General features: G+C 43.3%; 9 pseudogenes; all 9 read left to right on the top strand.

The window, feature by feature from the left end:
- The first annotated feature begins 139 nt into the window (after positions 1 to 139).
- On the top strand, positions 140 to 404 carry LOC130341430 (U2 spliceosomal RNA; annotated as a pseudogene).
- A 1458-nt stretch (positions 405 to 1862) lies between these two features.
- LOC130340288 (U2 spliceosomal RNA) lies at positions 1863 to 2127 on the top strand (annotated as a pseudogene).
- Positions 2128 to 3584: 1457 nt separating this feature from the next.
- On the top strand, positions 3585 to 3849 carry LOC130340278 (U2 spliceosomal RNA; annotated as a pseudogene).
- A 1465-nt stretch (positions 3850 to 5314) lies between these two features.
- LOC130338967 (U2 spliceosomal RNA) lies at positions 5315 to 5578 on the top strand (annotated as a pseudogene).
- Positions 5579 to 7046: 1468 nt separating this feature from the next.
- LOC130341419 (U2 spliceosomal RNA) lies at positions 7047 to 7311 on the top strand (annotated as a pseudogene).
- A 1458-nt stretch (positions 7312 to 8769) lies between these two features.
- LOC130340270 (U2 spliceosomal RNA) lies at positions 8770 to 9034 on the top strand (annotated as a pseudogene).
- A 1457-nt stretch (positions 9035 to 10491) lies between these two features.
- LOC130340263 (U2 spliceosomal RNA) lies at positions 10492 to 10756 on the top strand (annotated as a pseudogene).
- Positions 10757 to 12221: 1465 nt separating this feature from the next.
- Positions 12222 to 12485, top strand: LOC130338244 (U2 spliceosomal RNA; annotated as a pseudogene).
- Positions 12486 to 13950: 1465 nt separating this feature from the next.
- Positions 13951 to 14214, top strand: LOC130338233 (U2 spliceosomal RNA; annotated as a pseudogene).
- The last annotated feature ends 1417 nt before the right edge of the window (positions 14215 to 15631 follow it).

Raw genomic sequence — 15631 nt, 5'->3', positions numbered from 1 at the left:
TATGTATGTATGGGTGGCTGACTGCCACCCACCCAGAAAGTGTATGGGAGGCTGGTTGGCTGCCAGCCTTCCTTCCATTCCTATGAGTAATGTGAGTGCTCATGAAGGGGACATGGTTGGGTCCACCCCTTTCCCGGTTATCCCCTCTAGGCCTTTTGGCTTAGATCAAGTGTAAAAAAAGAAAGGATCTTGCGACAGATCGCATCCTGAGGCACGTTTTTTTTTTGTGTGAATACTTGCACTTGGGTGACTTGTGAGCACATACTGATACATACATTCCCTATCTGGGGACCATAAATTAAATGGATTTTTGAGAAAGGGAGCTGATTTGGAAGCTTGCTTCTGTCGCCCTATGCATTGACCCGATGTGGCAGTATCTTCGGGTAGTGAACAGTGCACCACCCCATTCCAGTGTTAAACAAGAAAGATTCTCATTTAATCCTCCGTGGGTGAGAATTTGAGTTTGAGAATTGGAGACCAAAATGATGAGTTGCACTGACTGGTTTATGAACGTCTATTCATTTAGCGTTTTAATGACCATGTTTGCACACTGATTGGTGTAAAAAAATAAAATAAAACTAAATAATAATAATCTAGCACACCTGTGCAGGTTTGACATGACATGACAGGTAGCTGTCTTGTGGGTGGTGCTGAATCCTGTTAAATGACATGAGGGTCTCATGCCTATACACAAGGGTGTGTCATTGCTGTTGCTTGACCATGCATTGGTTTCTGTGGTCAGTGAATGATAAAAACAAAATTTACCATCCATTGATGGATGGGAAATCCGCCATGAGGCATTTGTTTTTAGAAACTGCTGCTCACAACCAATGTTGCAATGGAGTGTCTCCATCTGCTGGTGGTATTGGAAAGGCATTAGTGCTATGACAGGGTCTGAAGAAGAAGAAGAAGAAGAAGAAGAAGAAGACGGAAAAAAATATATATATAAAAAGAAAAAGAGAGAGAGAGAGAGAGACTGACTTAGTGAGCGAGTGAGTGAGAGAGTGAGAGTGAGTGAGAGTGAATGAGTGAGTGAGTGAGTGAGAACAAATGAGTTAAAGCAAGTGAGTGAGAGAGATCGAATGAATGAAAGTCTGAATGACAGAAAGAAAAAAGGATGAAGAAAGAAGCATGAAGAAAAAAAAATGTATATGGAGTTGCTGACATGAGTGCAATCTACAAAGCCGTTGAGGCTGATCCTCATGGGAGGATTATTGCACCAGGACCCTTAGCACTTTTAAAATGCCATTCAATGCCACGGGCTAGATGTAAACTGCAGATGACCATGTTGTGGTAGTTACCATGGATACCCAAGTGATGTGTGAGCTAACACATAGGCCCAACAGATTCCAAGAAGGCCAGAATCACCAGCGGCACCACCATCGATTGTCAGGTCACCCGGATTCAGCAAATACCAGAGTCCAAAATGATGCAGGTTTATACTGTTAATTTTCAGTTTATCGTTACAGTTGGTGTTATTCCATGTCGGAAGGGACGCAGCTACAGCCAGTGGGGTAACTAGAGACAGGCAGGCAGCTATGTGCAACAAAGGTAGGCGTGTTGTTTTCATATGGAGATCTGAAATATTGTCTTATATGCAAGAGGAGGAGTGATGGGGGTTCAGGCAAAAGCCAGGCTATGGATTGCATTGCTAAATGCTCCATCAGAGTGCAATGGTCGCCTGTCCTTTTTTTAAGTGATGATGTGGGTTTAGCCTGTGCTGTATGTATGTATGGGTGGCTGACTGCCACCCACCCAGAAAGTGTATGGGAGGCTGGTTGGCTGCCAGCCTTCCTTCCATTCCTATGAGTAATGTGAGTGCTCATGAAGGGGACATGGTTGGGTCCACCCCTTTCCCGGTTATCCCCTCTAGGCCTTTTGGCTTAGATCAAGTGTAAAAAAAGAAAGGATCTTGCGACAGATCGCATCCTGAGGCACGTTTTTTTTTTGTGTGAATACTTGCACTTGGGTGACTTGTGAGCACATACTGATACATACGTTCCCTATCTGGGGACCATAAATTAAATGGATTTTTGAGAAAGGGAGCTGATTTGGAAGCTTGCTTCTGTCGCCCTATGCATTGACCCGATGTGGCAGTATCTTCGGGTAGTGAACAGTGCACCACCCCATTCCAGTGTTAAACAAGAAAGATTCTCATTTAATCCTCCGTGGGTGAGAATTTGAGTTTGAGAATTGGAGACCAAAATGATGAGTTGCACTGACTGGTTTATGAACGTCTATTCATTTAGCGTTTTAATGACCATGTTTGCACACTGATTGGTGTAAAAAAATAAAATAAAACTAAATAATAATAATCTAGCACACCTGTGCAGGTTTGACATGACATGACAGGTAGCTGTCTTGTGGGTGGTGCTGAATCCTGTTAAATGACATGAGGGTCTCATGCCTATACACAAGGGTGTGTCATTGCTGTTGCTTGACCATGCATTGGTTTCTGTGGTCAGTGAATGATAAAAACAAAATTTACCATCCATTGATGGATGGGATATCCGCCATGAGGCATTTGTTTTTAGAAACTGCTGCTCACAACCAATGTTGCAATGGAGTGTCTCCATCTGCTGGTGGTATTGGAAAGGCATTAGTGCTATGACAGGGTCTGAAGAAGAAGAAGAAGAAGACGGAAAAAAAATATATATAAAAAGAAAAAGAGAGAGAGAGAGACTGACTTAGTGAGCGAGTGAGTGAGAGAGTGAGAGTGAGTGAGAGTGAATGAGTGAGTGAGTGATTGAGTGAGTGAGTGAGTGAGAACAAATGAGTTAAAGCAAGTGAGTGAGAGAGATCGAATGAATGAAAGTCTGAATGACAGAAAGAAAAAAGGATGAAGAAAGAAGCATGAAGAAAAAAAAATGTATATGGAGTTGCTGACATGAGTGCAATCTACAAAGCCGTTGAGGCTGATCCTCATGGGAGGATTATTGCACCAGGACCCTTAGCACTTTTAAAATGCCATTCAATGCCACGGGCTAGATGTAAACTGCAGATGACCATGTTGTGGTAGTTACCATGGATACCCAAGTGATGTGTGAGCTAACACATAGGCCCAACAGATTCCAAGAAGGCCAGAATCACCAGCGGCACCACCATCGATTGTCAGGTCACCCGGATTCAGCAAATACCAGAGTCCAAAATGATGCAGGTTTATACTGTTAATTTTCAGTTTATCGTTACAGTTGTTGTTATTCCATGTCGGAAGGGACGCAGCTACAGCCAGTGGGGTAACTAGAGACAGGCAGGCAGCTATGTGCAACAAAGGTAGGCGTGTTGTTTTCATATGGAGATCTGAAATATTGTCTTATATGCAAGAGGAGGAGTGATGGGGGTTCAGGCAAAAGCCAGGCTATGGATTGCATTGCTAAATGCTCCATCAGAGTGCAATGGTCGCCTGTCCTTTTTTTAAGTGATGATGTGGGTTTAGCCTGTGCTGTATGTATGTATGGGTGGCTGACTGCCACCCACCCAGAAAGTGTATGGGAGTCTGGTTGGCTGCCAGCCTTCCTTCCATTCCTATGAGTAATGTGAGTGCTCATGAAGGGGACATGGTTGGGTCCACCCCTTTCCCGGTTATCCCCTCTAGGCCTTTTGGCTTAGATCAAGTGTAAAAAAAGAAAGGATCTTGCGACAGATCGCATCCTGAGGCACGTTTTTTTTTTGTGTGAATACTTGCACTTGGGTGACTTGTGAGCACATACTGATACATACGTTCCCTATCTGGGGACCATAAATTAAATGGATTTTTGAGAAAGGGAGCTGATTTGGAAGCTTGCTTCTGTCGCCCTATGCATTGACCCGATGTGGCAGTATCTTCGGGTAGTGAACAGTGCACCACCCCATTCCAGTGTTAAACAAGAAAGATTCTCATTTAATCCTCCGTGGGTGAGAATTTGAGTTTGAGAATTGGAGACCAAAATGATGAGTTGCACTGACTGGTTTATGAACGTCTATTCATTTAGCGTTTTAATGACCATGTTTGCACACTGATTGGTGTAAAAAAATAAAATAAAACTAAATAATAATAATCTAGCACACCTGTGCAGGTTTGACATGACATGACAGGTAGCTGTCTTGTGGGTGGTGCTGAATCCTGTTAAATGACATGAGGGTCTCATGCCTATACACAAGGGTGTGTCATTGCTGTTGCTTGACCATGCATTGGTTTCTGTGGTCAGTGAATGATAAAAACAAAATTTACCATCCATTGATGGATGGGATATCCGCCATGAGGCATTTGTTTTTAGAAACTGCTGCTCACAACCAATGTTGCAATGGAGTGTCTCCATCTGCTGGTGGTATTGGAAAGGCATTAGTGCTATGACAGGGTCTGAAGAAGAAGAAGAAGAAGAAGAAGACGGAAAAAAAATATATATAAAAAGAAAAAGAGAGAGAGAGAGACTGACTTAGTGAGCGAGTGAGTGAGAGAGTGAGAGTGAGTGAGAGTGAATGAGTGAGTGAGTGATTGAGTGAGTGAGTGAGTGAGAACAAATGAGTTAAAGCAAGTGAGTGAGAGAGATCGAATGAATGAAAGTCTGAATGACAGAAAGAAAAAAGGATGAAGAAAGAAGCATGAAGAAAAAAAAATGTATATGGAGTTGCTGACATGAGTGCAATCTACAAAGCCGTTGAGGCTGATCCTCATGGGAGGATTATTGCACCAGGACCCTTAGCACTTTTAAAATGCCATTCAATGCCACGGGCTAGATGTAAACTGCAGATGACCATGTTGTGGTAGTTACCATGGATACCCAAGTGATGTGTGAGCTAACACATAGGCCCAACAGATTCCAAGAAGGCCAGAATCACCAGCGGCACCACCATCGATTGTCAGGTCACCCGGATTCAGCAAATACCAGAGTCCAAAATGATGCAGGTTTATACTGTTAATTTTCAGTTTATCGTTACAGTTGTTGTTATTCCATGTCGGAAGGGACGCAGCTACAGCCAGTGGGGTAACTAGAGACAGGCAGGCAGCTATGTGCAACAAAGGTAGGCGTGTTGTTTTCATATGCAGATCTGAAATATTGTCTTATATGCAAGAGGAGGAGTGATGGGGGTTCAGGCAAAAGCCAGGCTATGGATTGCATTGCTAAATGCTCCATCAGAGTGCAATGGTCGCCTGTCCTTTTTTTAAGTGATGATGTGGGTTTAGCCTGTGCTGTATGTATGTATGGGTGGCTGACTGCCACCCACCCAGAAAGTGTATGGGAGGCTGGTTGGCTGCCAGCCTTCCTTCCATTCCTATGAGAATAATGTGAGTGCTCATGAAGGGGACATGGTTGGGTCCACCCCTTTCCCGGTTATCCCCTCTAGGCCTTTTGGCTTAGATCAAGTGTAAAAAAAGAAAGGATCTTGCGACAGATCGCATCCTGAGGCACGTTTTTTTTTGTGTGAATACTTGCACTTGGGTGACTTGTGAGCACATACTGATACATACGTTCCCTATCTGGGGACCATAAATTAAATGGATTTTTGAGAAAGGGAGCTGATTTGGAAGCTTGCTTCTGTCGCCCTATGCATTGACCCGATGTGGCAGTATCTTCGGGTAGTGAACAGTGCACCACCCCATTCCAGTGTTAAACAAGAAAGATTCTCATTTAATCCTCCGTGGGTGAGAATTTGAGTTTGAGAATTGGAGACCAAAATGATGAGTTGCACTGACTGGTTTATGAACGTCTATTCATTTAGCGTTTTAATGACCATGTTTGCACACTGATTGGTGTAAAAAAATAAAATAAAACTAAATAATAATAATCTAGCACACCTGTGCAGGTTTGACATGACATGACAGGTAGCTGTCTTGTGGGTGGTGCTGAATCCTGTTAAATGACATGAGGGTCTCATGCCTATACACAAGGGTGTGTCATTGCTGTTGCTTGACCATGCATTGGTTTCTGTGGTCAGTGAATGATAAAAACAAAATTTACCATCCATTGATGGATGGGAAATCCACCATGAGGCATTTGTTTTTTAGAAACTGCTGCTCACAACCAATGTTGCAATGGAGTGTCTCCATCTGCTGGTGGTATTGGAAAGGCATTAGTGCTATGACAGGGTCTGAAGAAGAAGAAGAAGAAGAAGAAGAAGAAGAAGAAGAAGACGGAAAAAAATATATATATAAAAAGAAAAAGAGAGAGAGAGAGAGAGACTGACTTAGTGAGCGAGTGAGTGAGAGAGTGAGAGTGAGTGAGAGTGAATGAGTGAGTGAGTGAGTGAGAACAAATGAGTTAAAGCAAGTGAGTGAGAGAGATCGAATGAATGAAAGTCTGAATGACAGAAAGAAAAAAGGATGAAGAAAGAAGCATGAAGAAAAAAAAATGTATATGGAGTTGCTGACATGAGTGCAATCTACAAAGCCGTTGAGGCTGATCCTCATGGGAGGATTATTGCACCAGGACCCTTAGCACTTTTAAAATGCCATTCAATGCCACGGGCTAGATGTAAACTGCAGATGACCATGTTGTGGTAGTTACCATGGATACCCAAGTGATGTGTGAGCTAACACATAGGCCCAACAGATTCCAAGAAGGCCAGAATCACCAGCGGCACCACCATCGATTGTCAGGTCACCCGGATTCAGCAAATACCAGAGTCCAAAATGATGCAGGTTTATACTGTTAATTTTCAGTTTATCGTTACAGTTGGTGTTATTCCATGTCGGAAGGGACGCAGCTACAGCCAGTGGGGTAACTAGAGACAGGCAGGCAGCTATGTGCAACAAAGGTAGGCGTGTTGTTTTCATATGCAGATCTGAAATATTGTCTTATATGCAAGAGGAGAAGTGATGGGGGTTCAGGCAAAAGCCAGGCTATGGATTGCATTGCTAAATGCTCCATCAGAGTGCAATGGTCGCCTGTCCTTTTTTTAAGTGATGATGTGGGTTTAGCCTGTGCTGTATGTATGTATGGGTGGCTGACTGCCACCCACCCAGAAAGTGTATGGGAGGCTGGTTGGCTGCCAGCCTTCCTTCCATTCCTATGAGTAATGTGAGTGCTCATGAAGGGGACATGGTTGGGTCCACCCCTTTCCCGGTTATCCCCTCTAGGCCTTTTGGCTTAGATCAAGTGTAAAAAAAGAAAGGATCTTGCGACAGATCGCATCCTGAGGCACGTTTTTTTTTTGTGTGAATACTTGCACTTGGGTGACTTGTGAGCACATACTGATACATACATTCCCTATCTGGGGACCATAAATTAAATGGATTTTTGAGAAAGGGAGCTGATTTGGAAGCTTGCTTCTGTCGCCCTATGCATTGACCCGATGTGGCAGTATCTTCGGGTAGTGAACAGTGCACCACCCCATTCCAGTGTTAAACAAGAAAGATTCTCATTTAATCCTCCGTGGGTGAGAATTTGAGTTTGAGAATTGGAGACCAAAATGATGAGTTGCACTGACTGGTTTATGAACGTCTATTCATTTAGCGTTTTAATGACCATGTTTGCACACTGATTGGTGTAAAAAAATAAAATAAAACTAAATAATAATAATCTAGCACACCTGTGCAGGTTTGACATGACATGACAGGTAGCTGTCTTGTGGGTGGTGCTGAATCCTGTTAAATGACATGAGGGTCTCATGCCTATACACAAGGGTGTGTCATTGCTGTTGCTTGACCATGCATTGGTTTCTGTGGTCAGTGAATGATAAAAACAAAATTTACCATCCATTGATGGATGGGAAATCCGCCATGAGGCATTTGTTTTTAGAAACTGCTGCTCACAACCAATGTTGCAATGGAGTGTCTCCATCTGCTGGTGGTATTGGAAAGGCATTAGTGCTATGACAGGGTCTGAAGAAGAAGAAGAAGAAGAAGAAGAAGAAGACGGAAAAAAATATATATATAAAAAGAAAAAGAGAGAGAGAGAGAGAGACTGACTTAGTGAGCGAGTGAGTGAGAGAGTGAGAGTGAGTGAGAGTGAATGAGTGAGTGAGTGAGTGAGAACAAATGAGTTAAAGCAAGTGAGTGAGAGAGATCGAATGAATGAAAGTCTGAATGACAGAAAGAAAAAAGGATGAAGAAAGAAGCATGAAGAAAAAAAAATGTATATGGAGTTGCTGACATGAGTGCAATCTACAAAGCCGTTGAGGCTGATCCTCATGGGAGGATTATTGCACCAGGACCCTTAGCACTTTTAAAATGCCATTCAATGCCACGGGCTAGATGTAAACTGCAGATGACCATGTTGTGGTAGTTACCATGGATACCCAAGTGATGTGTGAGCTAACACATAGGCCCAACAGATTCCAAGAAGGCCAGAATCACCAGCGGCACCACCATCGATTGTCAGGTCACCCGGATTCAGCAAATACCAGAGTCCAAAATGATGCAGGTTTATACTGTTAATTTTCAGTTTATCGTTACAGTTGGTGTTATTCCATGTCGGAAGGGACGCAGCTACAGCCAGTGGGGTAACTAGAGACAGGCAGGCAGCTATGTGCAACAAAGGTAGGCGTGTTGTTTTCATATGGAGATCTGAAATATTGTCTTATATGCAAGAGGAGGAGTGATGGGGGTTCAGGCAAAAGCCAGGCTATGGATTGCATTGCTAAATGCTCCATCAGAGTGCAATGGTCGCCTGTCCTTTTTTTAAGTGATGATGTGGGTTTAGCCTGTGCTGTATGTATGTATGGGTGGCTGACTGCCACCCACCCAGAAAGTGTATGGGAGGCTGGTTGGCTGCCAGCCTTCCTTCCATTCCTATGAGTAATGTGAGTGCTCATGAAGGGGACATGGTTGGGTCCACCCCTTTCCCGGTTATCCCCTCTAGGCCTTTTGGCTTAGATCAAGTGTAAAAAAAGAAAGGATCTTGCGACAGATCGCATCCTGAGGCACGTTTTTTTTTTGTGTGAATACTTGCACTTGGGTGACTTGTGAGCACATACTGATACATACGTTCCCTATCTGGGGACCATAAATTAAATGGATTTTTGAGAAAGGGAGCTGATTTGGAAGCTTGCTTCTGTCGCCCTATGCATTGACCCGATGTGGCAGTATCTTCGGGTAGTGAACAGTGCACCACCCCATTCCAGTGTTAAACAAGAAAGATTCTCATTTAATCCTCCGTGGGTGAGAATTTGAGTTTGAGAATTGGAGACCAAAATGATGAGTTGCACTGACTGGTTTATGAACGTCTATTCATTTAGCGTTTTAATGACCATGTTTGCACACTGATTGGTGTAAAAAAATAAAATAAAACTAAATAATAATAATCTAGCACACCTGTGCAGGTTTGACATGACATGACAGGTAGCTGTCTTGTGGGTGGTGCTGAATCCTGTTAAATGACATGAGGGTCTCATGCCTATACACAAGGGTGTGTCATTGCTGTTGCTTGACCATGCATTGGTTTCTGTGGTCAGTGAATGATAAAAACAAAATTTACCATCCATTGATGGATGGGATATCCGCCATGAGGCATTTGTTTTTAGAAACTGCTGCTCACAACCAATGTTGCAATGGAGTGTCTCCATCTGCTGGTGGTATTGGAAAGGCATTAGTGCTATGACAGGGTCTGAAGAAGAAGAAGAAGAAGACGGAAAAAAAATATATATAAAAAGAAAAAGAGAGAGAGAGAGACTGACTTAGTGAGCGAGTGAGTGAGAGAGTGAGAGTGAGTGAGAGTGAATGAGTGAGTGAGTGATTGAGTGAGTGAGTGAGTGAGAACAAATGAGTTAAAGCAAGTGAGTGAGAGAGATCGAATGAATGAAAGTCTGAATGACAGAAAGAAAAAAGGATGAAGAAAGAAGCATGAAGAAAAAAAAATGTATATGGAGTTGCTGACATGAGTGCAATCTACAAAGCCGTTGAGGCTGATCCTCATGGGAGGATTATTGCACCAGGACCCTTAGCACTTTTAAAATGCCATTCAATGCCACGGGCTAGATGTAAACTGCAGATGACCATGTTGTGGTAGTTACCATGGATACCCAAGTGATGTGTGAGCTAACACATAGGCCCAACAGATTCCAAGAAGGCCAGAATCACCAGCGGCACCACCATCGATTGTCAGGTCACCCGGATTCAGCAAATACCAGAGTCCAAAATGATGCAGGTTTATACTGTTAATTTTCAGTTTATCGTTACAGTTGTTGTTATTCCATGTCGGAAGGGACGCAGCTACAGCCAGTGGGGTAACTAGAGACAGGCAGGCAGCTATGTGCAACAAAGGTAGGCGTGTTGTTTTCATATGGAGATCTGAAATATTGTCTTATATGCAAGAGGAGGAGTGATGGGGGTTCAGGCAAAAGCCAGGCTATGGATTGCATTGCTAAATGCTCCATCAGAGTGCAATGGTCGCCTGTCCTTTTTTTAAGTGATGATGTGGGTTTAGCCTGTGCTGTATGTATGTATGGGTGGCTGACTGCCACCCACCCAGAAAGTGTATGGGAGTCTGGTTGGCTGCCAGCCTTCCTTCCATTCCTATGAGTAATGTGAGTGCTCATGAAGGGGACATGGTTGGGTCCACCCCTTTCCCGGTTATCCCCTCTAGGCCTTTTGGCTTAGATCAAGTGTAAAAAAAGAAAGGATCTTGCGACAGATCGCATCCTGAGGCACGTTTTTTTTTTGTGTGAATACTTGCACTTGGGTGACTTGTGAGCACATACTGATACATACGTTCCCTATCTGGGGACCATAAATTAAATGGATTTTTGAGAAAGGGAGCTGATTTGGAAGCTTGCTTCTGTCGCCCTATGCATTGACCCGATGTGGCAGTATCTTCGGGTAGTGAACAGTGCACCACCCCATTCCAGTGTTAAACAAGAAAGATTCTCATTTAATCCTCCGTGGGTGAGAATTTGAGTTTGAGAATTGGAGACCAAAATGATGAGTTGCACTGACTGGTTTATGAACGTCTATTCATTTAGCGTTTTAATGACCATGTTTGCACACTGATTGGTGTAAAAAAATAAAATAAAACTAAATAATAATAATCTAGCACACCTGTGCAGGTTTGACATGACATGACAGGTAGCTGTCTTGTGGGTGGTGCTGAATCCTGTTAAATGACATGAGGGTCTCATGCCTATACACAAGGGTGTGTCATTGCTGTTGCTTGACCATGCATTGGTTTCTGTGGTCAGTGAATGATAAAAACAAAATTTACCATCCATTGATGGATGGGATATCCGCCATGAGGCATTTGTTTTTAGAAACTGCTGCTCACAACCAATGTTGCAATGGAGTGTCTCCATCTGCTGGTGGTATTGGAAAGGCATTAGTGCTATGACAGGGTCTGAAGAAGAAGAAGAAGAAGAAGAAGACGGAAAAAAAATATATATAAAAAGAAAAAGAGAGAGAGAGAGACTGACTTAGTGAGCGAGTGAGTGAGAGAGTGAGAGTGAGTGAGAGTGAATGAGTGAGTGAGTGATTGAGTGAGTGAGTGAGTGAGAACAAATGAGTTAAAGCAAGTGAGTGAGAGAGATCGAATGAATGAAAGTCTGAATGACAGAAAGAAAAAAGGATGAAGAAAGAAGCATGAAGAAAAAAAAATGTATATGGAGTTGCTGACATGAGTGCAATCTACAAAGCCGTTGAGGCTGATCCTCATGGGAGGATTATTGCACCAGGACCCTTAGCACTTTTAAAATGCCATTCAATGCCACGGGCTAGATGTAAACTGCAGATGACCATGTTGTGGTAGTTACCATGGATACCCAAGTGATGTGTGAGCTAACACATAGGCCCAACAGATTCCAAGAAGGCCAGAATCACCAGCGGCACCACCATCGATTGTCAGGTCACCCGGATTCAGCAAATACCAGAGTCCAAAATGATGCAGGTTTATACTGTTAATTTTCAGTTTATCGTTACAGTTGTTGTTATTCCATGTCGGAAGGGACGCAGCTACAGCCAGTGGGGTAACTAGAGACAGGCAGGCAGCTATGTGCAACAAAGGTAGGCGTGTTGTTTTCATATGCAGATCTGAAATATTGTCTTATATGCAAGAGGAGGAGTGATGGGGGTTCAGGCAAAAGCCAGGCTATGGATTGCATTGCTAAATGCTCCATCAGAGTGCAATGGTCGCCTGTCCTTTTTTTAAGTGATGATGTGGGTTTAGCCTGTGCTGTATGTATGTATGGGTGGCTGACTGCCACCCACCCAGAAAGTGTATGGGAGGCTGGTTGGCTGCCAGCCTTCCTTCCATTCCTATGAGAATAATGTGAGTGCTCATGAAGGGGACATGGTTGGGTCCACCCCTTTCCCGGTTATCCCCTCTAGGCCTTTTGGCTTAGATCAAGTGTAAAAAAAGAAAGGATCTTGCGACAGATCGCATCCTGAGGCACGTTTTTTTTTGTGGGAATACTTGCACTTGGGTGACTTGTGAGCACATACTGATACATACGTTCCCTATCTGGGGACCATAAATTAAATGGATTTTTGAGAAAGGGAGCTGATTTGGAAGCTTGCTTCTGTCGCCCTATGCATTGACCCGATGTGGCAGTATCTTCGGGTAGTGAACAGTGCACCACCCCATTCCAGTGTTAAACAAGAAAGATTCTCATTTAATCCTCCGTGGGTGAGAATTTGAGTTTGAGAATTGGAGACCAAAATGATGAGTTGCACTGACTGGTTTATGAACGTCTATTCATTTAGCGTTTTAATGACCATGTTTGCACACTGATTGGTGTAAAAAAATAAAATAAAACTAAATAATAATAATCTAGCACACCTGTGCAGGTTTGACATGACATGACAGGTAGCTGTCTTGTGGGTGGTGCTGAATCCTGTTAAATGACATGAGGGTCTCATGCCTATACACAAGGGTGTGTCATTGCTGTTGCTTGACCATGCATTGGTTTCTGTGGTCAGTGAATGATAAAAACAAAATTTACCATCCATTGATGGATGGGATATCCGCCATGAGGCATTTGTTTTTAGAAACTGCTGCTCACAACCAATGTTGCAATGGAGTGTCTCCATCTGCTGGTGGTATTGGAAAGGCATTAGTGCTATGACAGGGTCTGAAGAAGAAGAAGAAGAAGAAGAAGACGGAAAAAAAATATATATAAAAAGAAAAAGAGAGAGAGAGAGACTGACTTAGTGAGCGAGTGAGTGAGAGAGTGAGAGTGAGTGAGAGTGAATGAGTGAGTGAGTGATTGAGTGAGTGAGTGAGTGAGAACAAATGAGTTAAAGCAAGTGAGTGAGAGAGATCGAATGAATGAAAGTCTGAATGACAGAAAGAAAAAAGGATGAAGAAAGAAGCATGAAGAAAAAAAAATGTATATGGAGTTGCTGACATGAGTGCAATCTACAAAGCCGTTGAGGCTGATCCTCATGGGAGGATTATTGCACCAGGACCCTTAGCACTTTTAAAATGCCATTCAATGCCACGGGCTAGATGTAAACTGCAGATGACCATGTTGTGGTAGTTACCATGGATACCCAAGTGATGTGTGAGCTAACACATAGGCCCAACAGATTCCAAGAAGGCCAGAATCACCAGCGGCACCACCATCGATTGTCAGGTCACCCGGATTCAGCAAATACCAGAGTCCAAAATGATGCAGGTTTATACTGTTAATTTTCAGTTTATCGTTACAGTTGTTGTTATTCCATGTCGGAAGGGACGCAGCTACAGCCAGTGGGGTAACTAGAGACAGGCAGGCAGCTATGTGCAACAAAGGTAGGCGTGTTGTTTTCATATGCAGATCTGAAATATTGTCTTATATGCAAGAGGAGGAGTGATGGGGGTTCAGGCAAAAGCCAGGCTATGGATTGCATTGCTAAATGCTCCATCAGAGTGCAATGGTCGCCTGTCCTTTTTTTAAGTGATGATGTGGGTTTAGCCTGTGCTGTATGTATGTATGGGTGGCTGACTGCCACCCACCCAGAAAGTGTATGGGAGGCTGGTTGGCTGCCAGCCTTCCTTCCATTCCTATGAGAATAATGTGAGTGCTCATGAAGGGGACATGGTTGGGTCCACCCCTTTCCCGGTTATCCCCTCTAGGCCTTTTGGCTTAGATCAAGTGTAAAAAAAGAAAGGATCTTGCGACAGATCGCATCCTGAGGCACGTTTTTTTTTGTGGGAATACTTGCACTTGGGTGACTTGTGAGCACATACTGATACATACGTTCCCTATCTGGGGACCATAAATTAAATGGATTTTTGAGAAAGGGAGCTGATTTGGAAGCTTGCTTCTGTCGCCCTATGCATTGACCCGATGTGGCAGTATCTTCGGGTAGTGAACAGTGCACCACCCCATTCCAGTGTTAAACAAGAAAGATTCTCATTTAATCCTCCGTGGGTGAGAATTTGAGTTTGAGAATTGGAGACCAAAATGATGAGTTGCACTGACTGGTTTATGAACGTCTATTCATTTAGCGTTTTAATGACCATGTTTGCACACTGATTGGTGTAAAAAAATAAAATAAAACTAAATAATAATAATCTAGCACACCTGTGCAGGTTTGACATGACATGACAGGTAGCTGTCTTGTGGGTGGTGCTGAATCCTGTTAAATGACATGAGGGTCTCATGCCTATACACAAGGGTGTGTCATTGCTGTTGCTTGACCATGCATTGGTTTCTGTGGTCAGTGAATGATAAAAACAAAATTTACCATCCATTGATGGATGGGATATCCGCCATGAGGCATTTGTTTTTAGAAACTGCTGCTCACAACCAATGTTGCAATGGAGTGTCTCCATCTGCTGGTGGTATTGGAAAGGCATTAGTGCTATGACAGGGTCTGAAGAAGAAGAAGAAGAAGAAGAAGACGGAAAAAAAATATATATAAAAAGAAAAAGAGAGAGAGAGAGACTGACTTAGTGAGCGAGTGAGTGAGAGAGTGAGAGTGAGTGAGAGTGAATGAGTGAGTGAGTGAGTGAGTGAGAACAAATGAGTTAAAGCAAGTGAGTGAGAGAGATCGAATGAATGAAAGTCTGAATGACAGAAAGAAAAAAGGATGAAGAAAGAAGCATGAAGAAAAAAAAATGTATATGGAGTTGCTGACATGAGTGCAATCTACAAAGCCGTTGAGGCTGATCCTCATGGGAGGATTATTGCACCAGGACCCTTAGCACTTTTAAAATGCCATTCAATGCCACGGGCTAGATGTAAACTGCAGATGACCATGTTGTGGTAGTTACCATAGATACCCAAGTGATGTGTGAGCTAACACATAGGCCCAACAGATTCCAAGAAGGCCAGAATCACCAGCGGCACCACCATCGATTGTCAGGTCAAACGGATTCAGCAAATACCAGAGTCCAAAATGATGCAGGTTTATACTGTTAATTTTCAGTTTATCGTTACAGTTGTTGTTATTCCATGTCGGAAGGGACGCAGCTACAGCCAGTGGGGTAACTAGAGACAGGCAGGCAGCTATGTGCAACAAAGGTAGGCGTGTTGTTTTCATATGCAGATCTGAAATATTGTCTTATATGCAAGAGGAGGAGTGATGGGGGTTCAGGCAAAAGCCAGGCTATGGATTGCATTGCTAAATGCTCCATCAGAGTGCAATGGTCGCCTGTCCTTTTTTTAAGTGATGATGTGGGTTTAGCCTGTGCTGTATGTATGTATGGGTGGCTGACTGCCACCCACCCAGAAAGTGTATGGGAGGCTGGTTGGCTGCCAGCCTTCCTTCCATTCCTATGAGAATAATGTGAGTGCTCAT

Source organism: Hyla sarda, chromosome 1 (genome assembly GCF_029499605.1).
Source record: "Hyla sarda isolate aHylSar1 chromosome 1, aHylSar1.hap1, whole genome shotgun sequence".
NCBI classification, from domain to species: Eukaryota; Metazoa; Chordata; class Amphibia; order Anura; family Hylidae; genus Hyla; species Hyla sarda.
The sequence above is the reverse complement of the archived record's forward strand: the minus strand, read 5'-3'. Positions and strand labels throughout refer to the sequence as shown.